Source organism: Cryptomeria japonica, unplaced genomic scaffold, assembly GCF_030272615.1.
Source record: "Cryptomeria japonica unplaced genomic scaffold, Sugi_1.0 HiC_scaffold_340, whole genome shotgun sequence".
NCBI lineage: Eukaryota > Viridiplantae > Streptophyta > Pinopsida > Cupressales > Cupressaceae > Cryptomeria > Cryptomeria japonica.
Genome location: NW_026729162.1, coordinates 2,374 through 15,000, shown reverse-complemented (window position 1 = coordinate 15,000; position 12,627 = coordinate 2,374). Strand labels below are relative to the sequence as shown.

Sequence of the window (12,627 nt, the reverse complement as noted above, 5' to 3'; positions counted from 1 at the left end):
GGAGCGCTCCGATGTGTGCTCCAAGGTGCGGCGTGCACGAAGTCCGAGCCCGGTTTGCCCCGGGTGCGCACCTCGCGTGCACCTTCGCCGGGGTGAGCACCTTGGTGTGCAGACCTTGGTTGGGTTGCGCGCCCTGGTGCGCACCAAGGAGCGCTCTGAAGTGTGCTCCAAGGTGCGGCGTGCACGAAGTCGGAGCCCGGTTTGCCCCGGGTGTGCACCTCGGGTGCGCACCTCGCGTGCACCTTCGCTGCGGTGGGCACCTTGGCTGGGTTGCGCGCCTTGGTGGGCACCATGCAGTGCACGAAGTCGGAGCCCGGATTGCCCCGGGCGCGCACCTCCGCCAGGGTGGGCACCTTGGTGCGCACAACTTGCCTGGGCTGCGCACCAGGAAGGGCTCAAGATGGCACCCGCGTTCCGTTTTTTTCACTATCTTTCAGAACGGAAATTTTAAAATCTCGTTTTTTTTTGCCTTTTCTGGAAATTAGTGAAGGCAGCGCATCAAAGGTGCGCAACGCTGGTGCGAACCTGGGAGCGCTCCGATGTGTGCTCCAAGGTGTGGCGTGCACGAAGTCGGACCCCGGTTTGCCCCGGGTGCGCACCTCGCGTGCACCTTGGTGCGCACACCTTGGCTGGGTTGCGCGCCCTGGTGGGCACCATGGTGCGCACCAAGGAGCGCTCCGAAGTGTGCTCCAAGGTGCGGCGTGCACGAAGTCGGAGCCCGGTTTGCCCCGGGTGCGCACCTCGCGTGCACCTTCGCCGCGGTGGGCACCATGGCGTGCACGAAGTCGGAGCCCGGTTTGCCCCGGGTGCGCACCTCGCGTGCACCTTCGCCGGGGTGGGCACCTTGGTGTGCAGACCTTGGCTGGGTTGCGCGCCCTGGTGGGCACCATGGTGCGCACCAAGGAGCGCTCCGAAGTGTGCTCCAAGGTGCGGCCTGCACGAAGTCGGAGCCCGGTTTGCCCCGGGTGTGCACCTCGGGTGGGCACCTTGGTGCGCATGCCTTGCCTGGGCTGCGCACCAGGGCGGGCTCAAGATGGCACCCGCGTTCCTTTTTTTTCACTATCTTTCAAAACGGAAATTTTAAAATCTCATTTTTTTTTGCCTTTTTCTGGAAATTAGTGAAGGCAGCGCATCAAAGGTGCGCACCTCGCTGCCCACCACGGTGCGCAACGCCGGTGGGCACCCGGGAGTGCTTCGAAGTGTGCTCCAAGGTGCTGCGTGCACGTTGTCGGAGCCCGGTTTGCCCCGGGTGCGCACCTCGCGTGCACCTTCGTCGGGGTGGGCACCTTGGCTGGGTTTGCCCCGGCTGCGCTCCGAAGCGGGGTTATTGGAGCGCCGCCTCTTTTTTTGTCGGAGCGTTTGGTGGGGTTTCTCGCATTGGCTCTTCCGAGGCCCGGTTGCCACCCTGGCGCGCACGAAGTCGGAAGTAGGGTTAATTGCCCGGGTGCGCACCTTTGCCAGGGTGGGCACCTTACCTGGGCTGCGCACCAGGGCGGGCTCAAGATGGCACGCGCGTTCCGTTTTTTTCACTATCTTTCAAAACGGAAATTTTAAAATCTCCTTTTTTTTTTGCCTTTTCTGGAAATTAGTGAAGGCAGCGCATCAAAGGTGCGCACCTCGCTGCCCACCTTGGTGTGCTCTGAGGTGCGCACCCGGGAGCGCTACGAAGTGTGCTCCAAGGTGCGGCGTGCACGTTGTCGGAGCCCGGTTTGCCCCGGGTGCGCACCTCGCCTGCACCTTGGCCGGGGTGGGCACCTTGGCTGGGTTTGCCCAGGGTGCGCTCCGAAGCGGGGTTACTGGAGCGCCCCCTCTTTTTTTGTCAGAGCGTTTGGTGGGGTTTCTCGCATTGGCTCTTCCCAGGCCCGGTTGTTGGGTGCGCTCCCACCCTGGCGCGCGCGAAGTTGGAAGTTGGGTTAATTGCCCGGGCGCGCACCTTCGCCAGGGTGGGCACCTTGGTGCGCACACCTTGGCTGGGCTGCGCACCAGGGCGGGCTCAAGATGGCACCAGCATTCCCTTTTTCTCACTATCTTTCAAAACGGAAATTTTAAAATCTCGTTTTTTTTTTGCCTTTTATGGAAATTAGTGAAGGCATCGCATCAAAGGTGCGCACCTCGCTGCCCACCTTGGTGTGCTCCGAGGTGCCCACCACGGTGCGCAACGCCGGTGCGAACCCGGGAGCGCCCCGATGTGTGCTCCAAGGTGCGGCGTGCACGAAGTCGGACCCCGGTTTGCCCCGGGTGCGCACCTCGCGTGCACCTTGGTGCGCACACCTTGGCTGGGTTGCGCGGCCTGGTGGGCACCATGGTGCGCACCAAGGAGCGCTCCGAAGTGTGCTCCAAGGTGCGGCGTGCACGAAGTCGGAGCCCGGTTTGCCCCGGGTACGCACCTCGCGTGCACCTTCGCCGGGGTGGGCACCTCGGCTGGGTTGCGCGCCCTGGTGCGCACCAAGGAGCGCTCCGAAGTGTGCTCCAAGGTGCGGCGTGCACGAAGTCGGAGCCCGGTTTGCCCCGGGTGCGCACCTTCGCCGCGGTGCGCACCATGGCGTGCACGAAGTCGGAGCCCGGTTTGCCCCGGGTGCGCACCTCGCGTGCACCTTCGGCGGGGTTGCCCGCCCTGGTGGGCACCATGGTGCGCACCAAGGAGCGCTCCGAAGTGTGCTCCAAGGTGCGGCGTGCACGAAGTCGGAGCCCGGTTTGCCCCGGGTGCGCACCTCGCGTGCACCTTCGGCGGGGTTGCGCGCCCTGGTGGGCACCATGGTGCGCACCAAGGAGCGCTCCGAAGTGTGCTCCAAGGTGCGGCGTGCACGAAGTCGGAGCCCGGTTTGCCCCGGGTGCGCACCTCGCGTGCACCTTCGCCGCGGTGGGCACCATGGCGTGCACGAAGTCGGAGCCCGGTTTGCCCCGGGTGCGCACCTCGCGTGCACCTTCGCCGGGGTGGGCACCTCGGCTGGGTTGCGCGCCCTGGTGCGCACCAAGGAGCGCTCCGAAGTGTGCTCCAAGGTGCGGCGTGCACGAAGTCGGAGCCCGGTTTGCCCCGGGTGCGCACCTCGCGTGCACCTTCGCCAGGGTGGGCACCTCGGTGCGCACACCTTCTCAATGTTTTCTTGCCTTTTCTGGAAATTGGTGAAGGCAGCGCATCAAAGGTGCGCACCTCGGTGTGCTCCGAGGTGCGAACCCGAGAGCGCTCCGAGGTGCCCACGAAGTCGAAAGTCGGGTTAATTGCATTGTTTTCCCCGGGTGCGCTCCGAGGTGCGCAACATCGGCGCGCACCAAGGAGGGCTCCGAAGTGTGCTCCAAGGTGCGCACGATGGCGTGCACCTCTGGTGCGCACGATTCGGAGCTCGGTTTGACCGGGGTGCGCACACCTTGGCTGGGTTGCGCACCTTTTGTGCGCTCCAAGGTGCGCACGAAGTCGGAGCTCGGTTTGCCCCGGGTGCGCACCTTCGCCAGGGTGCGCACCTTGATGCGCACGCCTTGGCTGGGCTGCGCACCTTGGTGGGCGCCATGGTGCGCACCTTTCGTGCGCTCCAAGGTGCGCACGAAGTCGGAGCTCGGTTTGCCCCGGGTGCGCACCTTGGTGGGCGCCATGGTGCACTCCGAGGTGCCCAAGATTGGTGCGCACCAAGGAGCGCTCCGAAGTGCGCTCCAAGGTGCGCGCGAAGTCGAAAGTTGGGTTAATTGTCCGGTTTGCCTCGGGTGCGCACCTTGCGTGCACCTTCGCCAGGGTGGGCGCCTTGGTGCGCACACCTTGGCTGGGCTGCGCACACCTTGGCACCCGCGTTTCCTTCATTTTAAATTTTTTTTTTTTACAATCTCTCAAGTGGGAAATTCTATAATCTCAACTTTTTTTGCCTTTTCAGGAAACTTTTGAATGGAGCGCATCATTGGTGCGCTCCGAAGTGTGCTCCAAAGCTCTCTCCAGCTGCGTGCACCTGCCCCGGCCGCGCACCCGGCCCCGCCCAGCTTCGCTCACCTGTCCCGGGCGTCTGGTGCGGAACCTTAGAGTAAGAAACATCACCGTGCACCTTGGCCAACGTGCGCGACTCGACCGAGCGCGCACTGGCCGAGGTGCACACCGATTTCACCTGGGTGCGCGCGCAGCACCTCGGGCGCACCGGGGTGCGCGCACAACGCCCGGGTTGCACCGTGGCCTGTGTGCTCGGGGCGCCTCGGGTGCGCGCTCGGTGTCGCCCCCGCGCGCGCGGTAGTGCGGGCAGCGCACCCCGGCCCGGCCCGGCCCCGACGAGAACGCAAACGGGCAAAAGGTTTATTCAAATAGCATTGCGACGCCCGGCGAAAAACTAAAAAAGGGTGCAACACCGGGACTTCCCGGGAGGTCACCCATCCCAGTACTACTCCGGCCCAAGCGCGCTTAACTGCGGAGTTCTGATGGGATCCGGTGCACTAACGCTGGTATGATCGCACCCGTTATGAGCTTGTCGCAGTGTGTACTTAGCAAACCGCGACCCACGTGCGAATCCACCCCGGCCACCCACCCCCGTCGAGGTGCACACCCTCCCTCGCGAAGTGCGCCCCGTTCGCCAAGTGTGAGCCCTGCCCGGGTGCGCGCACCTTGCTAGGGCGTCGGGTGTGCACCCGGCCCGGCCTACGTGCGTGCACCTGGAGGGGGCGTCGTGTGCGTGCAGTGTCCCGTCTGCAACGCGGTGCCCACACACCACCTCGGGCGCAACGACCTGCGCTCACATGTGGGCCGAGTGCACCTTGGTGCATGTTCGGGGCGCCTCGGGTGCACGCTCGATCTTGCCCCGGTGCACCAAGGCGCTCGGTTTGCCCCGGGTGCGCACTTGGTGCAAGGTGGGCACCCAAAATAGGGATCAAGCACCAAAACACAAGTTTCGGGATGCAAAATGGGACCCAAGGACCACAAATGCGTTCCAAGACCCATGATGGGTCCACGAGAACAAAAATGTGTTCCGAGACTTAATAAACAAATATTGGGTTTTAGGAGAAGAAACATGCTCTGATGCCCAAAACGAGAATCGACCCCGAAAAGGCCACAGGCCAAAAGTGGGATGCGAGACAAAAAAAAATGGGACCCGAGGACCAAAATTGGGTTCCCAGGTCGAAGACAGGGCAACCGGACAAGAAACGACCTCTAAGGCTCGAAATGAGTCCCGGCGACTAAAACTTGACAAGAAGCACCCATCAGGCACCCAACTCGACACCCATGGGATGCCGACCCACCCGGGCTTCCACCTAGCACACCTTGGCACCCACCCACCCTCGCACCCAACCTCGCACCCAACTTAGCACCTTTGAACCCACATTGGCACTCACCCTGACCCTGGCACCTTGGAACCCACATTGGCACTCACCTTGACCCTGGCACCCACCTTTGCACTCACCTTGGGACCCACCCTGGCTCCCACCTCGGCACCCACCCAGACACCCACCTTGGTTCCTTGGCACCCACCTTGGATCCTTGGCACCCACCCCGACACCCACCTTGGCACGCAACTTGGCTACTTGCCACCCATCTTGGCTCCTTGACGCCCACCCCGACAACCACCCCGTGACCTACCCTGGCTAGGGTTGGTGCACACCCACCCTGGTGCCCACCTTGGCACCCACCCTATGACCCACCTTGGCACGCACCTTAGTACCCACCCCGTTACCCACCCTAGGACCCACCCCGTGACCCACCTTGGCCAGGGTGGGTGCCTTGGTGCGCACAACTTGCCTGGGCTGCACACCAGGGCGGGCTCAAGATGGCACCCGCGTTCCGTTTTTTTCACTATCTTTCAAAACGGAAATTTTAAAATCTCATTTTTTTCTTTTTTTTGCCTTTTCTGGAAATTAGTGAAGGCAGCGCATCAAAGGTGCGCAATGCTGGTGCGAACCCGGGAGCGCTCCGATGTGTGCTCCAAGGTGCGGCGTGCACGAAGTCCGAGCCCGGTTTGCCCCGGGTGCGCACCTCGCGTGCACCTTCGCCGGGGTGAGCACCTTGGCTGGGTTGCGCGCCCTGGTGCGTACCAAGGAGCGCTCTGAAGTGTGCTCCAAGGTGCGGCGTGCACGAAGTCGGAGCCCGGTTTGCCCCGGGTGTGCACCTCGGGTGCGCACCTCGCGTGCACCTTCGCTGCGGTGGGCACCTTGGCTGGGTTGCGCGCCTTGGTGGGCACCATGCAGTGCACGAAGTCGGAGCCCGGTTTGCCCCGGGCGCGCACCTCCGCCAGGGTGGGCACCTTGGTGCGCACAACTTGCCTGGGCTGCGCACCAGGAAGGGCTCAAGATGGCACCCGCGTTCCGTTTTTTTCACTATCTTTCAGAACGGAAATTTTAAAATATCGTTTTTTTTTGCCTTTTCTGGAAATTAGTGAAGGCAGCGCATCAAAGGTGCGCAACGCTGGTGCGAACCTGGGAGCGCTCCGATGTGTGCTCCAAGGTGCGGCGTGCACAAAGTCGGAGCCCGGTTTGCCCCGGGTGCGCCCTGGTGGGCACCATGGTGCGCACCAAGGAGCGCTCCGAAGTGTGCTCCAAGGTGCGGCCTGCACGAAGTCGGAGCCCGGTTTGCCCCGGGTGTGCACCTCGGGTGGGCACCTTGGTGCGCATGCCTTGCCTGGGCTGCGCACCAGGGCGGGCTCAAGATGGCACCCGCGTTCCTTTTTTTTCACTATCTTTCAAAACGGAAATTTTAAAATCTCATTTTTTTTTGCCTTTTTCTGGAAATTAGTGAAGGCAGCGCATCAAAGGTGCGCACCTCGCTGCCCACCACGGTGCGCAACGCCGGTGGGCACCCGGGAGTGCTTCGAAGTGTGCTCCAAGGTGTTGCGTGCACGTTGTCGGAGCCCGGTTTGCCCCGGGTGCGCACCTCGCGTGCACCTTCGTCGGGGTGGGCACCTTGGCTTGGTTTGCCCCGGCTGCGCTCCGAAGCGGGGTTATTGGAGCGCCGCCTCTTTTTTTGTCGGAGCGTTTGGTGGGGTTTCTCGCATTGGCTCTTCCGAGGCCCGGTTGCCACCCTGGCGCGCACGAAGTCGGAAGTAGGGTTAATTGCCCGGGTGCGCACCTTTGCCAGGGTGGCACCTTACCTGGGCTGCGCACCAGGGCGGGCTCAAGATGGCACGCGCGTTCCGTTTTTTTCACTATCTTTCAAAACGGAAATTTTAAAATCTCCTTTTTTTTTTGCCTTTTCTGGAAATTAGTGAAGGCAGCGCATCAAAGGTGCGCACCTCGCTGCCCACCTTGGTGTGCTCTGAGGTGCGCACCCGGGAGCGCTACGAAGTGTGCTCCAAGGTGCGGCGTGCACGTTGTCGGAGCCCGGTTTGCCCCGGGTGCGCACCTCGCCTGCACCTTGGCCGGGGTGGGCACCTTGGCTGGGTTTGCCCAGGGTGCGCTCCGAAGCGGGGTTACTGGAGCGCCCCCTCTTTTTTTGTCAGAGAGTTTGGTGGGGTTTCTCGCATTGGCTCTTCCCAGGCCCGGTTGTTGGGTGCGCTCCCACCCTGGCGCGCGCGAAGTTGGAAGTTGGGTTAATTGCCCGGGCGCGCACCTTCGCCAGGGTGGGCACCTTGGTGCGCAAACCTTGGCTGGGCTGCGCACCAGGGCGGGCTCAAGATGGCACCAGCATTCCCTTTTTCTCACTATCTTTCAAAACGGAAATTTTAAAATCTCGTTTTTTTTTTGCCTTTTATGGAAATTAGTGAAGGCATCGCATCAAAGGTGCGCACCTCGCTGCCCACCTTGGTGTGCTCCGAGGTGCCCACCACGGTGCGCAACGCCGGTGCGAACCCGGGAGCGCCCCGATGTGTGCTCCAAGGTGCGGCGTGCACGAAGTCGGACCCCGGTTTGCCCCGGGTGCGCACCTCGCGTGCACCTTGGTGCGCACACCTTGGCTGGGTTGCGCGGCCTGGTGGGCACCATGGTGCGCACCAAGGAGCGCTCCGAAGTGTGCTCCAAGGTGCGGCGTGCACGAAGTCGGAGCCCGGTTTGCCCCGGGTGCGCACCTTCGCCGCGGTGGGCACCATGGCGTGCACGAAGTCGGAGCCCGGTTTGCCCCGGGTGCGCACCTCGCGTGCACCTTCGCCGGGGTGGGCACCTCGGCTGGGTTGCGCGCCCTGGTGCGCACCAAGGAGCGCTCTGAAGTGTGCTCCAAGGTGCGGCGTGCACGAAGTCGGAGCCCGGTTTGCCCCGGGTGTGCACCTCGCGTGCACCTTCGCTGCGGTGGGCACCTTGGCTGGGTTGCGCGCCTTGGTGGGCACCATGCAGTGCACGAAGTCGGAGCCCGGTTTGCCCCGGGCGCGCACCTCCGCCAGGGTGGGCACCTTGGTGCGCACAACTTGCCTGGGCTGCGCACCAGGAAGGGCTCAAGATGGCACCCGCGTTCCGTTTTTTTCACTATCTTTCAGAACGGAAATTTTAAAATATCGTTTTTTTTTGCCTTTTCTGGAAATTAGTGAAGGCAGCGCATCAAAGGTGCGCAACGCTGGTGCGAACCTGGGAGCGCTCCGATGTGTGCTCCAAGGTGCGGCGTGCACGAAGTCGGACCCCGGTTTGCCCCGGGTGCGCACCTCGCGTGCACCTTGGTGCGCACACCTTGGCTGGGTTGCGCGCCCTGGTGGGCACCATGGTGCGCACCAAGGAGCGCTCCGAAGTGTGCTCCAAGGTGCGGCGTGCACGAAGTCGGAGCCCGGTTTGCCCCGGGTGCGCACCTCGCGTGCACCTTCGCCGCGGTGGGCACCATGGCGTGCACGAAGTCGGAGCCCGGTTTGCCCCGGGTGCGCACCTCGCGTGCACCTTCGCCGGGGTGGGCACCTTGGTGTGCAGACCTTGGCTGGGTTGCGCGCCCTGGTGGGCACCATGGTGCGCACCAAGGAGCGCTCCGAAGTGTGCTCCAAGGTGCGGCCTGCACGAAGTCGGAGCCCGGTTTGCCCCGGGTGTGCACCTCGGGTGGGCACCTTGGTGCGCATGCCTTGCCTGGGCTGCGCACCAGGGCGGGCTCAAGATGGCACCCGCGTTCCTTTTTTTTCACTATCTTTCAAAACGGAAATTTTAAAATCTCATTTTTTTTTGCCTTTTTCTGGAAATTAGTGAAGGCAGCGCATCAAAGGTGCGCACCTCGCTGCCCACCACGGTGCGCAACGCCGGTGGGCACCCGGGAGTGCTTCGAAGTGTGCTCCAAGGTGCTGCGTGCACGTTGTCGGAGCCCGGTTTGCCCCGGGTGCGCACCTCGCGTGCACCTTCGTCGGGGTGGGCACCTTGGCTGGGTTTGCCCCGGCTGCGCTCCGAAGCGGGGTTATTGGAGCGCCGCCTCTTTTTTTGTCGGAGCGTTTGGTGGGGTTTCTCGCATTGGCTCTTCCGAGGCCCGGTTGCCACCCTGGCGCGCACGAAGTCGGAAGTAGGGTTAATTGCCCGGGTGCGCACCTTTGCCAGGGTGGGCACCTTACCTGGGCTGCGCACCAGGGCGGGCTCAAGATGGCACGCGCGTTCCGTTTTTTTCACTATCTTTCAAAACGGAAATTTTAAAATCTCCTTTTTTTTTTGCCTTTTCTGGAAATTAGTGAAGGCAGCGCATCAAAGGTGCGCACCTCGCTGCCCACCTTGGTGTGCTCTGAGGTGCGCACCCGGGAGCGCTACGAAGTGTGCTCCAAGGTGCGGCGTGCACGTTGTCGGAGCCCGGTTTGCCCCGGGTGCGCACCTCGCCTGCACCTTGGCCGGGGTGGGCACCTTGGCTGGGTTTGCCCAGGGTGCGCTCCGAAGCGGGGTTACTGGAGCGCCCCCTCTTTTTTTGTCAGAGCGTTTGGTGGGGTTTCTCGCATTGGCTCTTCCCAGGCCCGGTTGTTGGGTGCGCTCCCACCCTGGCGCGCGCGAAGTTGGAAGTTGGGTTAATTGCCCGGGCGCGCACCTTCGCCAGGGTGGGCACCTTGGTGCGCACACCTTGGCTGGGCTGCGCACCAGGGCGGGCTCAAGATGGCACCAGCATTCCCTTTTTCTCACTATCTTTCAAAACGGAAATTTTAAAATCTCGTTTTTTTTTTGCCTTTTATGGAAATTAGTGAAGGCATCGCATCAAAGGTGCGCACCTCGCTGCCCACCTTGGTGTGCTCCGAGGTGCCCACCACGGTGCGCAACGCCGGTGCGAACCCGGGAGCGCCCCGATGTGTGCTCCAAGGTGCGGCGTGCACGAAGTCGGACCCCGGTTTGCCCCGGGTGCGCACCTCGCGTGCACCTTGGTGCGCACACCTTGGCTGGGTTGCGCGGCCTGGTGGGCACCATGGTGCGCACCAAGGAGCGCTCCGAAGTGTGCTCCAAGGTGCGGCGTGCACGAAGTCGGAGCCCGGTTTGCCCCGGGTACGCACCTCGCGTGCACCTTCGCCGGGGTGGGCACCTCGGCTGGGTTGCGCGCCCTGGTGCGCACCAAGGAGCGCTCCGAAGTGTGCTCCAAGGTGCGGCGTGCACGAAGTCGGAGCCCGGTTTGCCCCGGGTGCGCACCTTCGCCGCGGTGCGCACCATGGCGTGCACGAAGTCGGAGCCCGGTTTGCCCCGGGTGCGCACCTCGCGTGCACCTTCGGCGGGGTTGCGCGCCCTGGTGGGCACCATGGTGCGCACCAAGGAGCGCTCCGAAGTGTGCTCCAAGGTGCGGCGTGCACGAAGTCGGAGCCCGGTTTGCCCCGGGTGCGCACCTCGCGTGCACCTTCGGCGGGGTTGCGCGCCCTGGTGGGCACCATGGTGCGCACCAAGGAGCGCTCCGAAGTGTGCTCCAAGGTGCGGCGTGCACGAAGTCGGAGCCCGGTTTGCCCCGGGTGCGCACCTCGCGTGCACCTTCGCCGCGGTGGGCACCATGGCGTGCACGAAGTCGGAGCCCGGTTTGCCCCGGGTGCGCACCTCGCGTGCACCTTCGCCGGGGTGGGCACCTCGGCTGGGTTGCGCGCCCTGGTGCGCACCAAGGAGCGCTCCGAAGTGTGCTCCAAGGTGCGGCGTGCACGAAGTCGGAGCCCGGTTTGCCCCGGGTGCGCACCTCGCGTGCACCTTCGCCAGGGTGGGCACCTCGGTGCGCACACCTTCTCAATGTTTTCTTGCCTTTTCTGGAAATTGGTGAAGGCAGCGCATCAAAGGTGCGCACCTCGGTGTGCTCCGAGGTGCGAACCCGAGAGCGCTCCGAGGTGCCCACGAAGTCGAAAGTCGGGTTAATTGCATTGTTTTCCCCGGGTGCGCTCCGAGGTGCGCAACATCGGCGCGCACCAAGGAGGGCTCCGAAGTGTGCTCCAAGGTGCGCACGATGGCGTGCACCTCTGGTGCGCACGATTCGGAGCTCGGTTTGACCGGGGTGCGCACACCTTGGCTGGGTTGCGCACCTTTTGTGCGCTCCAAGGTGCGCACGAAGTCGGAGCTCGGTTTGCCCCGGGTGCGCACCTTCGCCAGGGTGCGCACCTTGATGCGCACGCCTTGGCTGGGCTGCGCACCTTGGTGGGCGCCATGGTGCGCACCTTTCGTGCGCTCCAAGGTGCGCACGAAGTCGGAGCTCGGTTTGCCCCGGGTGCGCACCTTGGTGGGCGCCATGGTGCACTCCGAGGTGCCCAAGATTGGTGCGCACCAAGGAGCGCTCCGAAGTGCGCTCCAAGGTGCGCGCGAAGTCGAAAGTTGGGTTAATTGTCCGGTTTGCCTCGGGTGCGCACCTTGCGTGCACCTTCGCCAGGGTGGGCGCCTTGGTGCGCACACCTTGGCTGGGCTGCGCACACCTTGGCACCCGCGTTTCCTTCATTTTAAATTTTTTTTTTTTACAATCTCTCAAGTGGGAAATTCTATAATCTCAACTTTTTTTGCCTTTTCAGGAAACTTTTGAATGGAGCGCATCATTGGTGCGCTCCGAAGTGTGCTCCAAAGCTCTCTCCAGCTGCGTGCACCTGCCCCGGCCGCGCACCCGGCCCCGCCCAGCTTCGCTCACCTGTCCCGGGCGTCTGGTGCGGAACCTTAGAGTAAGAAACATCACCGTGCACCTTGGCCAACGTGCGCGACTCGACCGAGCGCGCACTGGCCGAGGTGCACACCGATTTCACCTGGGTGCGCGCGCAGCACCTCGGGCGCACCGGGGTGCGCGCACAACGCCCGGGTTGCACCGTGGCCTGTGTGCTCGGGGCGCCTCGGGTGCGCGCTCGGTGTCGCCCCCGCGCGCGCGGTAGTGCGGGCAGCGCACCCCGGCCCGGCCCGGCCCCGACGAGAACGCAAACGGGCAAAAGGTTTATTCAAATAGCATTGCGACGCCCGGCGAAAAACTAAAAAAGGGTGCAACACCGGGACTTCCCGGGAGGTCACCCATCCCAGTACTACTCCGGCCCAAGCGCGCTTAACTGCGGAGTTCTGATGGGATCCGGTGCACTAACGCTGGTATGATCGCACCCGTTATGAGCTTGTCGCAGTGTGTACTTAGCAAACCGCGACCCACGTGCGAATCCACCCCGGCCACCCACCCCCGTCGAGGTGCACACCCTCCCTCGCGAAGTGCGCCCCGTTCGCCAAGTGTGAGCCCTGCCCGGGTGCGCGCACCTTGCTAGGGCGTCGGGTGTGCACCCGGCCCGGCCTACGTGCGTGCACCTGGAGGGGGCGTCGTGTGCGTGCAGTGTCCCGTCTGCAACGCGGTGCCCACACACCACCTCGGGCGCAACGACCTGCGCTCAC

The 12,627-nt window shown here is 63.5% G+C and overlaps 2 non-coding genes across 2 annotated transcripts; both read right to left on the bottom strand.

Annotated features, from left to right (window-relative positions):
• Positions 1 to 4,308: 4,308 nt before the first annotated feature.
• LOC131870638 (5S ribosomal RNA) lies at positions 4,309 to 4,427 on the bottom strand. The gene has a single exon (XR_009368943.1). It is a non-coding gene; the product is annotated as a 5S ribosomal RNA (ribosomal RNA).
• A 7,804-nt stretch (positions 4,428 to 12,231) lies between these two features.
• LOC131870627 (5S ribosomal RNA) lies at positions 12,232 to 12,350 on the bottom strand. The gene has a single exon (XR_009368932.1). It is a non-coding gene; the product is annotated as a 5S ribosomal RNA (ribosomal RNA).
• Between the last annotated feature and the right edge of the window lie 277 nt (positions 12,351 to 12,627).